The following is a 17,354-nucleotide window of genomic DNA, read 5'->3' as shown; positions in this document are numbered from 1 at the left end:
GATTGCTTAGAAAATTTTACCTGAAAAAAGCATCATGCATGAAGTCATCACAAACAAATATAGAGTGTTGCACATTGCGAGCACAATCACTGGTACACTTCACATGCCAATGTTGTTGCACACTGCAGAGAGCACAATATCCCCTCCCCCCATCCTATGGCCTCATTTACTGCGCCTGGATTCAGTGCAGATACCCAAAATGGCCGTCAGTCCTGCTGGTTGCTGCCAGGCTGAGCTCTCAGTAGCTAGCTGAACAGGATTGTCCATCAGATATATCAAGTTGCAGCACTACCCGGCTCACTAAGAATTTTATGTTGAGCCTGAGGCTCGAGGCTTGTTGGCAAAGCAGCAAAGAGAGATTATATCAACTTCATGATGACAAATATGTTAAAAAAAGGAAAAGTTGGACATTCCTCTCATAACATTTTTAAAATGTTTATTTTCTATTTTTCCAAACTCTCAACTCCCACAATACAAGCTGGAACTAATCGACAAACATTTTTACTGCGCTGGGTGACAAAACACAGACTGCTGCATTTATTTTTTTGTTTATATGTTCCATGTATATTAGCCATAAAGGATACTGTGTTCAAAATAACTCATTCGAAATATCCTTTTTCTTCAATCAAGTTAACTTAGTAGTTAACCCATATCAGGAAAACATGACTGTCTGCAGCTATCAATGAAGTCCTCTGCTGAGCCTGACTCAGAGTAAAGCAGCAAACAATCATTACATGTGTCACATGAACACGGACAGGCTGGGTGTGGCATTTAATGCGCACCTCAGGTTATGTCGTCAAAAACTACAAAATACATTTTAAAAAAGGAAATCCACTTTATTTTAGATTTTCTTTTCTCAATACCATATTTATATAAACAAAGTCTGTTGAACAAATGGGAATATTAATTTCTGACTTCTCGCACAGACAACTGATGTCTCTGAGCTCAAAGTGCATGGGTGTGAATTTACACCATGTAAAAGTTTCCTGTGATAGTCTGCACTGACTGCTGATACAAAACTCTGACTAGTCATCCTTAAATTTGTCTTTCTCTCTACTAAAATCATGCATCTTCTGCCAAATGTATCACCCGCAGGATTAAACTGGAGTTATCAAGCCAACATGCTCCAGTTTCAATGCACAGAAGAGAGGGATTACACAACTTCTAACACATTTAGAAAATGTATTTATGTATTATGTATTTTCAGTTATTGCTTGCCTAGTGTGTTTGATAACTTTGCTACCACACAAAAGAACACATTTTCACATATGACTTTGCGCTAAACTGGAGGCTTCACAAACAGGAAACAGGGAGAAATGCCCATCTTTTTTCTCAGAGTTTTGACTTCATTTCTCTCGAGTAGATGCTTATTTTCTATTCTCTCATAACTTTGCCTCTGCAACACATTTTTTAAACACCAGGAAACGGAGTTGCTGGTCAAATATTATTAAATGGTAGCAACGCTGTCAAACTTGACATGCAAGTGTCTCTAATTTAATAGACTAATTATTTTGAGAGCAGTGACTACATGGTCAGCAGAACTACAGCAGGAGGACTCAAGGCTCAGTGACAGAAAGCAAACAACAGAAACGCGTCATTCCAACCTCTCAGTCAACAGGAACGTCAAGACTTTCTCTTCCTGGAACAAAAGCATTTTTGGTTCAGATGTGGAAGATGAAACCACATTTCAGCAGATTTCACGTTACTTGCACATCAAATTTTGCCCAACACGATTCAGGGCTTTTCTGAAGGTAATGGGAGAGTTGATGACCAACTTAGTACAAGTCACTTCTCGTTTGGGTAAATGAACTTGCATGTACAACTTGGAAAAGCAAGTCCGCCTTCCAAGAACAGCTTACAGATATTGAAATATATTTGTGATGAGGTATCATTCATCACGGACACTAGCTAGGTATGTCCTTCTCCAACATGCTGGACTCTTACTGGTACTAATGAAAGCAATTTTTAAATGGATCAGTATCATATATGAAAACCAATCAATTTCCAACCTATTGTTTGCTGTAACCCAGTACGCTTGAGCCTCATCGGCTGTTACAAGTGCCTCATTGTGCTCCATTAAAAACACTGGCAGGTTCAATGAAAACATCCACACAGACAGTGTGCATCAGCAACTGAAGCAAGTGGAGCCACTTTGGGACAAAAAAACTGAAGCACCATCGCCATTTTGGAGGTGTAGTATGACTCTGAAGTGCTGCTGAAAACGGCACAAACGCATCTGTATTATGACTGTGTTGGTGATGATTTAAGGATGTCCAAATCACTCTGCCACAACAGCTCAGATTAGCACTCATAACTCTATGGATATTATATACAACACTGTATGACCCCAATAGTTATTTTTTTTAAATTATAGACTGCTGAAATATAAGCTACATGTAATTATTTTCTTAATATTGTGTTTTTTAAGTACTGAACATATCACAAATGTATTGTCTTACAAACTTAAAACACTGTTTATGCTTCTGGGCAGATTTATGCTAAGGATAATAAACAAACTTAGAGTAATTTCATTTCTATCTAAATGAATGTGATCTGTTGTAATCACGGCAATGCTACATTAAATAAAAATCTTTCAATTAAACCTTCATTGATGGAGCATCAGGGATCCTTCACACCTGTGTGATACCCGAGATGTGAGAGTCACATACAGAGCAAATATTGCTGAATAATAAATGTGCAGATGGTGCTATAAATACAAAGGTAAAGCTGTGTGTACAGACACATCATGAGTGTATCTGAGCACTATTAATTTAAAAAAAAACATGTTTACTCCTGGTGGCGCATGCAGTACTGCAAATAACAAAATGTCCCTACCAACACTGTTGATCAATCAACTTAATTAGTGAAAAAACACAGCAAATGTCTTCACATGCTGTGTACAGGCCATTATTTACGTTTCCCATGAAAAAACAGATGCATAATAACTAAAACTCTACATTTTTGGACTAGCATAGCACCCTCTGCAAGTATCAAAAGCTCATCTTAACAAGAGTGTGAAGCTGCATTAGAAAAACTGAGTTAGGTTTAAATGAGAGAGAGACAGAGATGCTAAAGATGCTTCAAAAACAAAGAAATGTCAACCTTTAGCAGGATGTGTGGGATTGAGGCCTTCCATGTATTTGTTGGTTGAGGGAGCAGGGAACGGCTGAGAGGCCAGCAGGAGAACATAAAAGAAAGGAGGAGGGACTCTGTTAGGACTAGTCCATCTTGTTCCTTGCAGGGGTGTGTCCTATAACAGAGTGTGTGGCCTAGATGAGCCTATAATAAAGTGTCACTTCAGTCCTGTTATAAGAAAAGTCAGTCTAATGCTGTTGAGAGAGCGATCTGCCGTAATACAAAATATGACACACCAAAAATGTATTTTTTTTCCATTTGTTCTTTTTTCTTTCCAGTGCATGACATGGATACAACAAACACATACACATCAAATATTGTGTCTACATCATTTTATTCTATACTATTGGTGGTTATCAATACAAACCGTAGCTAGCAGCGCACAGACAGAGGGGAAGTGCACTGCACAGACAGTTGCTTAGCAACACCCATCCCCCAACTCTAGCACAGACTAGTCCACAGTATGGAAATCTACAGCGAGCATGGATTAAACCATTATGACTCAGGGCATGGGGGACGGTGGTGGGCTGTCCTTTATAACAAAAAAAACATCCAAAAAAACACACAGGCAAAAAAAGTGTGATAAATAAAGGTCAATGATAAAACTGTAAGACATAAAAATAGTGCAGAGTCCAGTCCTTGACTTTCATGTGTTGTAATCCTGCTGTGGGTATGTTGAGGATTCATCACCGTAAAATATTAAAGATGTGTTTCAGTCCATTAATACTATGTGATTGCTTTAAGCTGATTTCTGATGTTGCATAGTTGAATTTATTCTCACAATAGTCATGCAAAAGACACAAAGAAACACTGACTTAGCTTTAAATAAACCCTCTGTTAGGATTTCGCTGCTGACTACCATATATTTTATATACTGCCTGTATACATGTAACTTGCTCACTCGAGTCTGTATGTTCAATATACTGAACCCTTGCTACCAATAAGCTGAGTACCTAGTTAGTCTCAGCCTACCACTATCCCTCTAATGGCTCGGGCAGAGGACCTTACTCAGGTCGTTGTAAAATGATCTCACATGTTAGCGCTCCTTCAGATCACGCTAGAGGCCAAATGAACAAGCTGCCAGGTGAAAAAGAAAATGTTGTGTCTGTTTAAAACTCTGATATCAGGTGAAATGCTCTGTGTAGTTATCAATAGATTCAAACTTTAAGGGTATGTCTCTGACACACACACACACACACACACACACACACACACACACACACACACACACACACACACACACACACACACACACACACACACACACAGTAATGCTGACATCTATAACAAAGCCGAATCATAAATCTGTGCTGATCAGCCGCAACTAGTCAAACCACAATATCTTTTTTAACCACTGGAAATGTTAATGATGATCCCATTCCAGACATGATGGCTCATCCTTTCAATAATCGCTGTATGTCAGCGGTTTCCATCATTGCTATTGATGATTTTAGTTTGCTTGTAATGTTTCATTTGTTAAAACAGTACAAAATATATCCTGTACACAATCATAGGTTTTTCATGAATGTCTCTTTGTTTATAGACACTCTGTTGCCACTTTCAAGACAGATCAGCACAGACTCTGGGGAATTTCTATTTCACTTTTTCTGAAGGCGAAAAGTAAAGAAAGCAGCTGAAAATCTAATTGTGTGGGGCAAATATTCTCTCCATCTTTCTATCAAACAGATGCAATTAAATAAACCAACTAAAAACTAAATTAAATAAATCATGGTGGAAAAAATATTTCAGCTTGGACAGGAGGACTTGAAAAACAAACACTATCTTTTAAAAGATCTTACCAAAAAATGTGATGTTCTGATCAATGGAGCACATGGCCAAAAAGGCCCAAGGACAGGATTGAAGCAAGGGGGAGGAGCCTCCTTCAGACTGATCCATCTGACTTAAAGCCAGGATCTTTTTAAAGCAACTAGACCCTTTTAAATATCTGTGGTAACAATTACAGACCACGTTCTGGACAATGTCTCATTGTTTGAGCTATTAAACAATAACCAGTAAAACTGTAAACAGTAAAACTAACAAAGACACTACAACATGACAAAGCACCACAACGTGCACTTTAGTCAGAGACTAGCTAGCAGCGCACAGCCAGCGCTAAATTGCACACCAACAACACACTCAACCTATTGCAGCTGCACCCTCCCTCCCCCATCTCTCTCCGTGTCTCTCTCACACTCTCTGACACTTACTCTCTCTCTCACTCACACACACACACACACACACACACACACACACACACACACACACACACACACACACACACACACACACACACACACACACACACACAGTCTCCCTCCAGCCTCTCCAAGTCAAACACGGATCAAACCATTCAGATCTGAGGAGGTAGTGGGGGTGGGGGTGGGGCGTTAAAAAAGGAGAAAAGGATTAAGGATTCAGGTATTCGAATAGTCGAAGTACAGATTTACTTAATGAGGGCAAGGTAATTATCACACAGAAAGTGATATACTACCGCTACAACCAAATAAGCACTTTGCACAGAAACATGGATATAACTACTTTTAAACTACAATTAGCGCAATGGAGGCTGATTATTCAGCAAAAACTGCATAAAGTATTTCTGGTTAAGAATTCTTGATATAAACCTTATAAGCAAGAAAAAGCGCTTTTTAGCCACACAGTGCCATGCTAACTGTGCACAGACAGAAATTAGAGCACAGCTTGTGAGCACCCTGTATCCGGCCAGCCTCTCCCACAGCAGACAGAGCTGCTGCTGAACGGACTGAACCATTCACACACAGAGGGGGGTATTCTCCATTCAGGAGGAACAAAGAAACACAAGTGAACAAAATGTTCACTGAAACTACACTCAACACATTACTACTTCCTTTAATGAACTTTGCAACAATAGATTCCTCACATAACAGTTTAAGTCATTTCCTGATTTGTCTCCAAACAGACACAGATATGTATTATTGAACAGGAAGTTGCACACCGGAAATGTAATTTTTGATTACAATTAACTTTTATTTCTGTCTTTATCATGAGCAGTGTTGTGAGAGTAAATAAAAGCTTCCTGTGCGCTCTTTGCCTATCCCCCCCTCCTGTTACTGCAGAAACACAAAATGGCCACCAGCGCTGCTGCGAGCAGCATGCTGAGCACAGGCACGAGCAGATCCTTTAACAAACTCCGCCTACTAACCAGAAAAAAACAAGTACAGACTCTCTGCAGAAATCTCCATACGCTTACATGGACCTTGAAGGAAAACTGAACAAATATCTACTTCTAAACCTGCAAATGTGATTGATTTTGATTGATGTTATCTTTTTTTCTCCTCAGTGATCACCTCTGGAATGCTGGTTTAGAGTTTCACTGCAGTTATAAGAGCTTTCGTGGCATCTGCTCACTGCTCAGCAACACACTAAACTGAGACTGAACTGAACAGTTATCTTTTTTTACCCCACGAGTTCAGAGCCATTGTTAAATGTTTTATGAACTTAACTCAAGATAACTGGGTAAACAAATAATGCAGAACATTTGCAACAGCTACATTAATCTTTGTCTCCTGCAGGCTGCCGGAAGGGCTTCAACCAAAATGCCCAATTGTGAACCTGACACTCAGCTGCCTCAAACTGTCACACACAGACGGTGCTGTTAATTCAATTAATTAATGCAAAATAAACCAAACCAAACACTGAAAGATGAACTGCTACCTGACATTTTTCTATGGAGGCTAAATACTGAGTGGAAAAAAACATATCAGCCAGTGAGATCAGAGTCTGCATTCCTACATTACTGCGCACGGTACGCAGTCCTCCCCACCCCCACCCTCACTGCCTGCATCTGGATCCACTGAAACCCAAAATGGCCACCTGGTCTGCTGTGCGCAGACACATGGAGCCATCAGAGCCTGCTATTATGTAGCAGAACATCTTGTCATGTCACGGCAGCACAGCATCATTGAAAGTAATTGTTATGTGCATATTTCTCACCAGGACATTTGATTTCAACTTGAATAGAGCAATTACAACATTTAGCGAAATTAAACAAACATTTGAATTTTTAGGTTCTTCTAAAGCAGGTAGCATTGTCATTTATGTAAATGTTACAATTATTGAGGTTTCACTCAAATCTCTTGATTGAAGCAACGCATTCATTCGCTTGCTGTGCAACCTATTAAAAGGCTGTCTGTATTTCCTATTTTGAACAATAAATCCCAAAGCCTGCAGTCACTATTAATAATGTTGATTTATTTATTTTGTACATTAATTCAATTGCAAAAATAAAAAAATCATTTTCATGGTGAGTCTGATCTATTTTGATATTCTGCTAGCTGATTTTTACAAAAACCTGCTTTGCTGCAGACAGAGACTGTGTGATCAAGATGGTCCAGAAGGGAACTCTGTACAGGGGAAAGTAAATGCCCTCTATGAAATTGCAACCTAGATTTAATGGAGTTACCATGTTCTTCCCCCTTTCTGTGTTTCCTCTGGGAGCTCCAGTTTCCGATCGTAGTTCGGTGACATACAGGGCAGGTGCTCTGGAAACTCTGAATTACCCAGAGGTGTGAAAGTGAGGGGGTGTGTTTGTCAGTCTGTGTTACCTGTGTGATAGACTGACAACCTGTCCGCAGGGGTACACTGACACGTAACCAATGCACCAAGATAAAATGTACAAATAGCACATGGATGTACTTTAATCAAACATGTCAATCACATGAGCAATATCACTAATTAAAAACTGGTGAATATATCTAGAGCAGTATTTTAACGGTAATAATACATTCTACATATGCTACTAGGTGTCAGAAATGTGTGCTGCAATGCAGGCTGTCTGAGCCCTTAGCTCAATCATTTAACAACAAACTAATTATTTGAACTGCCTGGCAAAGTAAACATTAACCATACATTCAGATATCCTGGTCAAGTGGAAGTGCTCCCATTTCCCTTGTTCAATTGCAGTTCACATTAATCTCACTCATGGCCTGCAGAAAACTGAAAACTCAATCCCACCAGGTCCCATCCACCACCTACAGCTGTCTATTGCATGCTTTCCCACAGGCTCAGACAGTTTTGCTTATTACATTTTATATCTGCTATCCGACAAGCATGAAACCAGACGGAGCCGAGACTTTGAGTTATTCTAAGCAGCAGCTGATTATTGATCTTTCCTGTGACATTCCCTCATGTATGTCTATTTGAGTCTTGCTTTCCATCCTGTCACATGGGTATTTTCCCTTCAAATGTTCAACTAGGTGAAGAACCCCAAATATAATTTTCTACACATTATTCAGAATTTAGCACCTAAATGTGTGAAGTGTGTTGCCCGTACTTGGATCAGGCACCTGTCACACTCTGGGTAGTTTTTAGGTAGGCAAATGAGAAATGGACAGAACATGAGAGTTAACAATTCAAATATATCAAAATATACTGTTATTTCTTGTTATCAAATCATGGGTTAACAGTTCATCAACAATCTAAAAAGAAGTGCTTCCTTTCCTCCTACTGTCCAAATATTTGTACGCGTGATTTGGATTTTTTTCTTTTCCACAAATGAAGGCTAGCAAGGGCTGGGTAGAAGGAAAAAAGGGAAGAAAAATAGGAAGAGGGTGGGGGAGGGCAGAACCAGGAGTTTGAGTGTGAATCAAGCAAGCACATGGTGATTATTCTTTAGCCATGCCCTACTGAGGAGGCTCATCTCATGGTTACAAAAAAACAGGCCAATGAATGTTGACTGACACACTACAGAATAAACAAAAAGCATCTGGGTGGCAAATAGAGATAACCTAGGTTCTCTCCAGAGATAAAAATAAAAGCGCTCTTTGTTAAATATGGAACTGAAATATGTGCATGCAGTAGCTCTATTTTTTGGTTAACCTCTTACAAGCTAAAGAGCAGTTTTGAAGGAGCTACAGTTGAAGTCAGGTTGGATAAACCATAGCTAGCAGCACACTGTCAGATCTGAAGTCCACAGACTGACACAGAGCGGCAACACCCCTCCCCCACACCAGCAGTCGGCTCCAGTCTGGAGTTATACAGCCAAGCATGGGCTAAACCATTTCAGCAGAAGGGTGTTTTCAGTTTTCACCAACGAGGGAGGGAGCTAAAAAGGTGAATGACATATTTAAGGCTATATAAACAATGTGAACTCTATATATGAAAGTTTAAAACTAAATTAGTTTATTTAGAATATGAAAAAAGTCTAATTTTCCTAAATTGGCAGAAATTTCAACCCTGACCCTGAAAGAGCATTTCATTCCCCTTGAGATATTTGATTAAATATTATTTCTTTCTAACTTATCTATCTTCAAGTCTACACATGGCACATTTCACACAGGTTTTTCACATGAAAGGCAAGGAAAAAGTAATGATGTTTTCATGGAAGAGTAAATCCAGTGCTTTAAGCTTCTTTTTCCTCTCTGCCTAAAACACACATTTGGACATGAGTAGAATGTAGCTATGAGAATAAATATTGTTTTCTGTGACAAACTGGCATAACAAGCAGCTAACATTTCCCTGAGCTCAATGATTTGGATTAGTCAACAAGCTAGGCTACTCGACACTTTCCCCACCCCCACTCCTTTCCCTTTGATGGATTGCCTGCAGTGACTGCTACAGCATAAAATGGCTGCTACTGCTGTACTGCGTACATCAGGAAGAGTCCCTTTAACCATGAACACGACTGATTTTGCCTGCTTATGAGTATCTTGTTACTCTATTTAGTTAAAAACATATGACATCTGTTGCTCCTCTCCCTGCTGGTTTGTTCTCTCAAGGTCTTTTTTTTAAATCTGCAAGGCGTAACACATTTTGGTATCTGAGGTAGCTCTATTTAAACTGCAACACTAGGTGAATGTTCCTATCATTATTTATATCTCTGTGTTTAGAGAGCCCTGGGACTAATGAGTCTCTATGAGTAGAAAAAACAAATTTAAAATCCTGCTGACATTTGAAAAAGCGCAAATAAATCCATGCTTGGTCGCCTTTCTCAACAGTATGTTGTGTTGTTGGGTATCATTATCAATACCGATACCACTTATTGATACCAATATTTATTAATGTTCTTATTGGTATGTCCATTATCTGGTGTAAGGATGACATAAAAATTAAACAGTTATTTATTTACAAATATAACAGTAAAATTAGAAGTTCTTACACCCGATACTAAGCGTGTCCTGAGTGAATAACTGAAGACTAGGCATATCAGTATCGATATACCGACACCCTTTAACTGGTAACTAACTGGTTAATTTTTGAGAAAGGTTGTGATGTAGCTTTTGTACGTGAGAGCTGTCCAGCACTCATGGTCAGAGCTAGCTTGTCTGACCTGGTTAGCTTAACTTTTAGCTCATCCCTCAAAGTGTTTCCAATGCGTTTAGTCACTGAAATATCCATTTCAATCCTTCGCCTTCTACAACACTGATTGACAGCATATCGGTCTCAATCATTCGGGAGACCAACTAGGTAATGGCTCAATAACAAAGTAACACCTACATTGTTCTGACAGATAGCATCCTACAGGCTAACAGTGACTCAGCGGTGAGACTTTATATCTGCACCATGAAGTCTTTCAGAACACACAAATAACGTAGACACATCTATCACCCGCCCAGCACGGTGCTGTTAAACTGGAGACAGCACAGCTGCACCTAATTTTAATACGGTCTATGGGCTACACACAGCATGGCACGGCTATGCCAACAATGCTAGTCATGCTAACTAGCTGCTATCTGCCATGCAGGTTGATAAAATGGATCTGTCAATGTCTGATTCTCTGTGAGAGATGCTTCGGTCCTTGAATATGTGTTTTTGAAATTTATTTCAGGACTGTGCTCACTCTGTCCCACAAGGTACCCAAATTTGGCACAGAATGATCTTACGTGAATGACATGAAGTAAATACAGTAGTAGTACTGTTAATCGGTTAACCATTGACATTGCTATAACAAACTTATGTTTATAACGATTAGGGCTGTCGTCAACTCTTCTCTTTAACCAATCAATTGGTTGGTGGGGAAAAAAGCAATGTTCACATAATACAATAACAAGTCAAGTTAGCTCTTCAAGCTAATGCATGCTAACTACGCTTCGTCGTTACCAGGTGATATCTAGTGACATTAACATTTTTTGACGACACTGGGTATCAAATAAAAGCCAGAGACTAAATTACATTTAGATACTGTGAGCTGTAAACTCACCACTTTGAAGCAGAGTGCAGAAGGTGACGTTATCTTGGGGCCTGACAAGTCGAGGCAAGGCCTCTCTTCTTTTGGGCAGCTCCCCCACTCCTACCATCGTCTCAGACTCATGCTGGTCAGCGGCAGTCTTTTCAGCTTGTTTCTGGGTATGCAGCACTATCTTTTGGCAACTAGCATTAAGGTGCACACCTTTGTGACACTGGAATTGTCAAAGAATCCATTCAACAATTTCAATAACTTTTTAAAACTAGCAATTGAACAAGTGCGCCTGCTTCGCAAAGTTTGTGTGTGTTAGGTAATATGTCGGATTTCGGACTTCTTTCTTAAGTTTTCCATCCCAACCAAATGGTGCTATGACTCGCACTGTTACAGGTTCCTAAAACAAGTAGGCTAACATAGCTAGTTAATGTTAGTAGCCTTGCATGGAGTGAAAATGAGCCACTGGTTACAAAAGTTGTTTTTTAACCACTGTAATACCAATTTGGGCCTCTCCTCCCACTGCTAGGCTGATGACACACTGCTATTTTTCCCATTATAGCCATCTGCCATTTGGCTGGAGGCTCCAAGATGAACAAGGCTAAGTTTGTGCTCCTTTAGGGTAAAGATGTCCAAGACCTTTGTATGACCACTGACAAAAATGTGGTTATACCTACTTGGACTGCTCCTGTAATTTTCTTTAATACAACATTAAGAGGACTGTCACTACCCGATTTGAGTCGCACATGCGCAGTCGCGTCCGCCATCTTGGAAAGCTACTTACGGCAACTCAACTTGGACAAACTACTGTTATAGGTTGGATAGATGTATTTCATACATGTTTCAGCAGTTGGATGCAAGTCCGCACAAAGTATAGAAACAATAGAAGATAAACACAAGTTTGTACATCTGTATGTAACCAGAGAAGTATTAATACACAAGCCGTTTTTCGCGCATGCGCAATGTTGCTACCCGATGTGAGTCAGACTGCGGCGCAGTGTTTTAGTATAAACTTTATTAATATATCCTGATCTGAATTAGTGGCTGATGTGACTGGGACTTCTTTCTTTTTACTTAGACTCTACATATTTTTTTAAAAGCCCTTAAAGGAAATATTTATGAATATTAATTCGAAAAATACACAGACACACAAACTTTCATTTGGTCACGTGTGTAATAACTGACAGCTCTACATTCCCTCTGCTGGAGCCCTGCAGTAACTACGACAACACTACTGCTGCTGTTAGATTAACATTATAAACATGAGGAAACACAGAAATAACTCTTCTCACAGTGCTGCAGCTGACTAAACAATATTTAAAATACGAGATAAACTATAACCTTAGAGATGTAGAAAGCACTCAAAAGTTCATATTTCTCACGAATCGCGATTGGGTCGGGTGAATAATGTGTTTTTTCCAAGCGGAGTTGCCGTACATAACTGTCCAATATGGCAGACTTTGGTGGACTCAACTGTGCATGTGCGACTCACATCGGGTAGTGACTAGGAGCACTGCAACTCCTAGCTAATTCAAAATGGAGTCACCCAATGGTGATCAAACTTTCAACCACATTGCTTCTCCATTTAATAAACTGGCTCCCTGGTGCTGCCCGCATCCAGTTCAATACTGGAGTGCTTACTTACAGGGCAGTGAAGGGAACGGTTCCTTTCTCCTCCCAAGCCATCTCTAGCTTGCTTGACTACACTTGCACTATCTCTCTCTGGTGCTCTCAGCTCACTAGAATCTCCCTCTCTCTTCCAGTCTTCTTTTTAGAAATGACTTGGGAAGTCATCAGCAAAGCAACACTTTACAATTAACATTATCAAACGAAGAGAAATGTTGTACAGTTCTGATCAGTCAGATCACCAGCTGTGATTGGCCACTGCAGCATGACGTTAGATTGTGTTTCTCCAAGTTGATTCTTATTCAGCTTTCTCATCCAAGGCAGCTGTGGCACCTCTATAGTCCCAACCCCCGCAGCCAAAACATAACCTCTTTCAAATAAATGGGACGACTGGTGTTTTCACCGTAATGCCTGATTTGGTATGAATTTAGCCTAACTCTATTTTGGAGTTCCCCAGAGCTCAATATTGGGCCCACTATTCCTCTTTTTTTCTTAATTATCCACAATCTTTTACACAGCTTTCAAATTCTACTTTATTTGGTGGTTTGGACTTTTTAGTGTTGCAAATCCAGTTGCCTCACAAGGTGGTGATAGATGACCATAGACAGATGGTTAATCCACTCACTTACCAAGTATTTTTTGAGAGTACCTGTTCATTTCCAAACATTTTCCTTGGACAACTTCTCAGATGGTTCTGTGCAACAAACCATCTAGCGCCTCAGGTTATCTCTCTGCTTAACCTTTGACAAGCCCATGGTGCTCATCTTCTTTAAAGAAATTCTGTCTTGTGCATCAAGCTCCCTTGATCTCTGGTGACTTCTGCACTAACCACAAGGAATGTCAAAGCAATCTTCAAAATATTGGTGGCTGTAGAATGAGGTACAAATTGCTGCCATATCTTAATTCTAAAGGGAGCACTGAATCAGATCATTCCTCGCCTTGGATTCTGTCCACTGTATGCCCTTCTTACATTCAAATGATGCAAAGACACATCTGCTTGTGTTGGAAGGGAAAATATGTTCTTATTAAGAAACTATGACTACACTTAAAGATTAACTACATCCTCAACCTCTGCTGGATTGGAAGGCAGAAAGTCAGGGCACACTGACGTGCAGAGACAGGATGTAAAAGGGCAGGAAAACAGCACAAAGAACTGGATTTCCTGTTATGATTTGAGAGTCTGATCTGTAGAGGTGTGCAATTTGTTGGCACGGAGTTGTACCTTGAAGTGACATAGAGCGCTTTAAGTGACCAACATCAAAGAAACTTGCTGCCTCAAGTTCAAGCACATTATGTTCATCTGACAGCTTCAGCTGTGAACACACTGACAATGTTCGCATTACCTGGAGCGCAAAACTGATAACATATTTGTTGCATTCACCAAGTGTGGAGGTAGTGCACACAGCAGCAGAAGTATTACTGGCTAGTAATGGGGCTTTTCCATTATACAGTTCTAGCACGACTCGTTTTTTTTGCTTTTCTATTAGGGATATTACCTGGTACCTGGTACTTTTTTAGTACCTGCTCTGGCAAGGTTCCAAGTGAGCCGAGCCGATACTAAAATGTGATGTCAACAGACTGCCGGCCACTGATTGGTCAGAGAGTGTCATCACTGGAAGAGTCATTAGCGCGACGTCCCACACAAGAATCAACACCATTTTTAAAAATGGTAAATGGACTGTACTTATATCTGGGTTTCCGTTATCCGGTAATTACCGGACTTTGACTGGTAAAATCTGCTGAAGTCTGGTAAGTTTTAACCCCTTCGGTCAAAAAAATAAAATGGTGAAAATATTCCCTCTAAGGACAATGAATGTCCTTAGAGCGAATATTTTCATGAATTTTGTATGTCACAGTATGTAGTTTCGATGAGGATAAACATCGATGCTGCAAGTGCGCAACGAGACGCCACCGCTGTAATTACAGCGCTCCGTGGCTATGGAGGTTTGAACTTCTTAACAGCCTGTGAAGTTCTGATCAAACATATCAGCGAAATCTACCCTGAGTGGGCTAAACTGGCCAAAATAGCCTGCGTGATCCCGGTCTCCAGTGTGCCAGCAGAGAGGGAACCGGATCAAAACAGCGCAGCGAAGTCGCCTGGGTGAGAACAAGGTCACAAGACTGATGCGCATTGCAAGTTGCGGATAGACACTTGAGACTTTTGATTTTAATTCAGCTGCTGCCCAGTTCACTGCAGTGAAAATGCGTAAAAAGTAGGCTAAAATGTCACAAGCCAGAAACATGTTACGGGATTTTTTAGTTTGTTTTCATAGAGTTTTTATTGCATCTATTTGATTTCAAGTTGCACCCCTGGTACAAATAGCCTCGGCCACACAGCTGAGCTATTTGCACTCTAGACATATAACAACGTGAAAAAATGGAGGATATTCATCTTCCACGCCAGCAGAAAAGGGCGAATTTAGAAAGGTTTCATCTCGAATGTTTGTTCTAAAAACATTTTCTGGCAGGAAAGTTGTATTATATGTCCGTCATTAGTGCAAGAGACACGGGTTCGAGTCTTTGCAGCACCAATTATATATTGATAATGTTTTTAGCGGAAAAACTGCTGCATTTTCATAACTGTGTTAAGTAAATGCGTACAACCAGAAAATATCTGAATTTACAACCTTCAGTTTGTTATATGATGGAAATCAAATCTTGACAAACAAGTCTATGGTTGCCATGGATACCAAATACATTTCAGACCTCTGAAGTCTCAGGCATTGGCCGTGAGACACATGCATTTCAAGCTGCTCTCACGTTCACACGCCACACCTGACATTTATCATGCCGAGAAGTGATAGATCTCACCAGATAGAAATTATTATATGATGCAGCCTACAGAATAGAACAGCGTCGTATATTTATCCCGCTGGGATACAGGAGTCTTCCGCATATCTCCAGACGCTCCCCTCCGACACTCAGTCCCGCAGCATGCACTCCTGTACTGTGGTGCAAATAGCATACATTGATATTTGCACCAAGACGGGTGCCAATTTTTTCTAGCGGAAACTTATATAGTGCCTTTCTAGTCTTTACGACCACTCAAAGCGCTTTACATTACATCTCATTCCACGGTTACAACGCAGGGTGCCAACCTGCACATCAGGAGGAAGTTAACCATTCATTCTCATTCACACACCGTTGGCCAACGGGATCAATTTGGGGTTATGCGTCTTGCCCAATGACACATCGACAGGAGGAGCCGGGAATCGAACTGCCAATCTTCCAATTGGAGGACAACCGCTCTACCTCCTGAGCCACAGCCGCCAACAATAGTTACAGCGAGTTTCACGCGAGTTAACATGGATCCTTTGCGCAAAACTACACCGTGGTCCTTCGACAAGGTGCAGACATTCCTGTGTCACAGCAGTTTCAAGCAGCCGTGTTATGACGACCCCGTCCATGTTGAGGAGGTACTATGAAGTAATGGAAGACAACGTACCTTGTACAAAACCGAGTAGAGTCGGTTTGGTATACTAACGCAGTAAAAATATAGAAGTTGTGGCCTTTTGTGTTTCAGACAGGTGTCAGTTATGTAAATGGGGGGGGGGCACATTGCCGATGTGGTGTCCACCGGCGATGCCTGACAGCCATCGCCAATGGACGATGGCATCGTCCATCGGACCAACCCTAGTCCCTGCCATTTACAAGCGTGCACGAGCAGTGGTGGAGCATGAGCTGTCTACTGCACGAGCTGTTGCACTCACAACTGGTGGGTGGACCTCTCGTTTTTTATTTTGCTGTCAATTGGTGTCTGTTCAAAATAAATGAAAAAGCTAGTCTTATACATGTGATTTATTGTTCTCCGTTGTACCAAACCCGTACCGAACCGTGACCCCCATACCAAGGTACGTACCGAACCGTGGCTTGTATGTACCGTTACACCCCTAATAACTAATGCTACATTTGCGCCTAGCGTCCACTAGGGGTGTCATGATTCTCCAAATCTTCGATTCAATTCAATTCAATTCGAAATCCCCTTTCTGGGGTCCTTTTAGCACAGATGCCTATGCCATTTTTAGACTAATCACGAGTGATATAATCTCGATCAGTTGTTTGCAATTTACCGGGGGAGTGTCCCGCATATTGATAGCGGCTCCCGACGCCCACAAATTATATACAATCTCCCGGAATCTGCAGCGAGTGAGCAAGCAAGAAAGAGTGTGCGCGCGCAGTGTTGCCAACATGGCGACTTTCTCGCTAAATCTGGCGACTTTCCAAACCCTCTTAACAACTTTTTTTCTCAAAAGCGACTAGCGACAAAACTAGCGACTTTTTCTGGTGTTATTGGAGACTTTTCTGGTGTTTTTGAGACTGAAGTGAAAGGACCTATCGCTCTGAAGTTTCTGTCCTCAACGAGCAGCGGGTGCTGCCGTGAGCCCCTCCCCCGTCCCAAAGCACTCACAGACAGTCAGGTTCACAGTAGCCTCGTGCAGCA

General features: G+C 40.8%; 2 protein-coding genes across 4 annotated transcripts in view; one reads left to right on the top strand and one right to left on the bottom strand.

Annotated features, from left to right (window-relative positions):
- Positions 1 to 12,599, top strand: part of emp1 (epithelial membrane protein 1) — a 163,333-nt gene extending 150,734 nt beyond the window's left edge. Inside the window, exon 6 of the transcript XR_009926967.1 lies at positions 12,590 to 12,599. The gene's annotated coding sequence lies outside the window, so the exon portion shown is untranslated. The remainder of the gene's footprint in view (positions 1 to 12,589) is intronic.
- Positions 1 to 17,354, bottom strand: part of atf7ip (activating transcription factor 7 interacting protein) — a 35,511-nt gene that overhangs the window by 12,299 nt on the left and 5,858 nt on the right. The gene's annotated exons all lie outside the window — the stretch shown is intronic.

This window comes from Scomber scombrus, chromosome 2 (assembly GCF_963691925.1).
Source record: "Scomber scombrus chromosome 2, fScoSco1.1, whole genome shotgun sequence".
NCBI classification, from domain to species: domain Eukaryota; kingdom Metazoa; phylum Chordata; class Actinopteri; order Scombriformes; family Scombridae; genus Scomber; species Scomber scombrus.
The sequence above is the reverse complement of the archived record's forward strand: the minus strand, read 5'-3'. Positions and strand labels throughout refer to the sequence as shown.